The following is a 4,127-nucleotide window of genomic DNA, read 5'->3' on the forward strand; positions in this document are numbered from 1 at the left end:
CGACGATATTTAATCATTAAACTAAATTTATCCAACAAAAACAAGCTAAAATCAGCAGAACTGTTAATAAATCTCTCAGAAAACGAAGTTAGACGTTAAGAAAAAGTCGCTGGTGCGATGTTATCGTTGTAGCCTAGCTAGCTAGTGATGCTAACAAAGCCAGTCTGAGGTAATTAGCTAGCTAGTGATGCTAACAAAGCCAGTCTGAGGTAATTAGCTAGCTAGTGATGCTAACAAAGCCAGTCTGAGGTAATTAGCTAGCTAGTGATGCTAACAAAGCCAGTCTGAGGTAATTAGCTAGCTAGTGATGCTAACAAAGCCAGTCTGAGGTAATTAGCTAGCTAGTGATGCTAACAAAGCCAGTCTGAGGTAATTAGCTAGCTAGCTAATTCCAGACACGGAGGTTAATATTAGCACTACCTCACGCGCTGGATATTTTAGCTAAATATTGTATTAATGTTAATTAAACATTCAAATACAGATATAACTTCATATTTTTAGGGGTTTTCTTTAAGATATCAAACGCTACAGTCAGAAAATCCATTTTCTGGAGCTAGCTAAACAGGTATCTGTTTTTATTGTTATGAATAATATTAACATTATATCATATTAAATACAATGTATCTAGTATTTTATATATTTTTCGGCCTAAGTGAGACCAGATTTGGTGGTGTAATCATCATTACAAGGAAAGATGGAGGATATGGAGATATCCCAATTCTAGCAATGATGGCAAATATTAGATTATTAGGATTATTAGGAAACCCATGGGTAAAACTATCACTGAAATATGGAATCATATTATTCAGGAATACAGTCTAGAGGACATGGAGAGCATGCTAAGATGGTGTAGACTGTACAATGATGGATACGGGGGATTTCCAAATCTTTCAAGGTCCCACATCTCCATCATCTTTTCCAGGCCAAACCAGTAGAACTACCAGTAAAACAGTTGAAGGAATTCGTTAAACGTACTTCAGGATATTGGAGGATTTGGAGACAAAATTCTAGACGGCAAAAAAGTGGAACTGCATTACTGTGCCTAAGGAAAGGTTTTTTTGCGGCCCAGATACGACCAAGGATATGCTGGTGTAACAAGGCAAGATGGAGGTCTTTAGGAGATTTTCCATCAAGTAATGATGGCAGATTAAAGATCATTAACTAAATATACATATTTAAATATTCAGTATCCAGTATGGATTTTTCAGTATCCAGTATAATGATTCAGTATGCAGTATGATTGATTCAGTATCACCTATGAATGATTCAGTATCTACTATGAATGATTCAGTATGTACTATGAATGATTCAGTATGCAGTATGATTGATTCAGTATCACCTATGAATTAATCAGTATGCAGTATGAATGATTCAGTATCACCTATGAATGATTCCGTATGCAGTATGAATGATTCAGTATCACATATGAATGAATCAGTGTCTACTATGAATGATTTAGTATGCAGTATGAATGATTCAGTATCACCTATGAATTAATCAGTATCTACTATGAATGATTCAGTATGCAGTATGAATGATTCAGTATCACCTATGAATTAATCAGTATCTACTATGAATGATTCAGTATGCAGTATGAATGATTCAGTATCACCTATGAATTAATCAGTATCTACTATGAATGATTCAGTATCCAGTATGAATGATTCAGTATCTACTATGAATGATTCAGTATGTACTATGAATGATTCAGTATGCAGTATGAATGATTCAGTATCACCTATGAATTAATCAGTATCTACTATGAATGATTCAGTATCCAGTATGAATGATTCAGTATCACCTCAGTATCTACTATGATTGATTCAGTATCCAGTACGATTGACTCAGTATCCACTATGAATGATTCAGTATCCAGTATGAATGATTCAGTATCCACTGTTTTATTATGTGTGTGTCTAGAGAACATGGAGAAAATACTAAGATGGCGTTCATCTGGATTTTACTCCTAATACACTGGATAATGTGGACTAGTAAAGACTCAGCTTCCTGTAGTATGATGCATAAGGTAAAAGATTAAAAGATTGCCCTGGCTTTGGAACAACAGCCTTTTTTTATGATACCTCCAAGTGAGAACATGTCATCATTATTATCTGTAGCTGTGGTCAATCACCCAAGTTAGAAGCATATTCGCCAGCAGCTAGCGTACAGCTAACTGCGCTGTGTAGGCGTTCAGTAATCTCGAGCTTATGTGGTTTCTGACCAAATTGGGTCAAGAAACTGGATCTCCTCAAGTTCCACAAAGCTCAAGTTGGCTTCTGAATTTCCCGTTCCACCTAAAGCGCTGCAGAAATTCCCTTCAGGAGCCGAACTGCTGGAACGAAGAACAAAGAATTTGAGCGAGCAAACTTTAGCCTCCTTGGAGCTCCAGTCCTCCACATTTGTCCATTTCTCAGGTTCTTCCTGGACAGATAGCTGATTGTGCAGAAGGTCAGATGACGCCTACTGAGGGCTCCAGTAAGGGGAAACTGACCCGCGTGGTGGTCGTTGTGGAGAACACATCTGTTCTCTCAGCAGGCGACGCATTAAACTGACAAGTTTATTGACACTCTAACATTGACCAGAGAGGCCAAGACCGAGTGGGCGGGCGGGCGGACGGGCGGGTGGTTGAGGCAAAGGGGTGAGGGTGACCTGCGGGGGGCCTGGTAGTAATGGGTTCAACGCAGCACCTGTTGAACAACAAATTAACTCGTACAGAGGAACGCCTGTAAAAAGACGACAGATTTATACGTGTTTTATAGAGGCCGGACTCCTGATTACGGCGTGGCATCATGTGTTGATGATATCTGGAGGCTGATATAAGGGTGAGGGAGAGAGAGGACGGACAGATGGACAGCACACAGGACGGGAAAACGAGGGCAGACGTTTGCTTCCAGAAGTGGTGGATATTCAATTGACTCAATTGCTTACTCAAGAAGACCACCCCTCCAATATTCACAATATAGCACAATATAGCACAAGCCCAAGGCACGGTCGATCCACCCTCATGCTTAACAGTTGGAGAGGTGTTCTAGTCAGGAAATTCTACACCGGTTTTCTCCAACCCAACACTTCAAACGATCCTTTGCTCATTGCGAACAAAATATTCTCTCATCTTCTTCAGTCCACAGGACTTAATCAAGCTTCTTTTTAATAAATAAATAAATAAATTATCTGAAATTCGTGACGACTCTTCCACAAAGGTCATGCACTAGAACAGTGCACCACCACTCCAGAGCCTGCAACCTTGCTACCTCCTTATGGACGTGTCCCGCATTGCAGGCATCAGTCATTTTAATGGCCCACGGATTGTTGGGACAAGGTTTGAGAAGTCGGAGTATTTACGAAGCCGTGAACCAGGCCTTTCCCAACAACGACAAACGTAAACAATCCACAGCCCTAAGAAGCTAACGAGGTTTGATGCTTGGACAAGAGATCAAAGCTCTTCTCCAAAATCGTTGTAAGCCGAAGGCCTAGCAAAAAACATTTCATTAAAAAGCACCTTTAACTTCTTGCCTTTTGGAGATCAGTGCATCGAATTTGGACCAGGGGTGCCCAAACTTTTGCACACACCAGGCACAAATGCTCCAGTTTCTTGTTGGGTCTGTGATGTAGAAACTGATCAGCCATGACATTAGCACCTCCTGCCTAATACAACAGATCTGAGCACTCGAGGCGTGGACTCCACGAGACCTCTGAAGGTGCTCTGTGGTGGTATCTGGTACCAAGGCTACTGTCAGCAGCAGTAGCAGCAGCAGCAGATCCTTCAAGTCCTGCAAGTTGTGAAATGGGGTCTCCAGGAGCATCAGTGAGGCTTAGGCACCCACGACCCCGGTCGTTTTGACACCGCAGTTTGGTTCTTGCCAAAGCGGCTCAAGTTCTTATGCTTTAGATTTAGATTAAGATCATCAGTGATGCTAATGGTGGTGCTAATGTTATGGAGCAAATAGGATTACAGCATTTTTACAAAATCTATTTCCTTTAAAAGAACATATTTTTATGGTTCGGCTGAAAAGCAAGCGGTTCTTAAGCTGGATCATAGTGGTTCCGAGTAGTGATTCTGTTCCAACTCTATTTAACAACAGTGACACCCAGTGGTGAGAGAGGAAGGAAGGAAGAATACCAGCCCG

The sequence above is a fragment of the Salminus brasiliensis genome, chromosome 25, assembly GCF_030463535.1.
Source record: "Salminus brasiliensis chromosome 25, fSalBra1.hap2, whole genome shotgun sequence".
NCBI classification, from domain to species: Eukaryota; Metazoa; Chordata; class Actinopteri; order Characiformes; family Bryconidae; genus Salminus; species Salminus brasiliensis.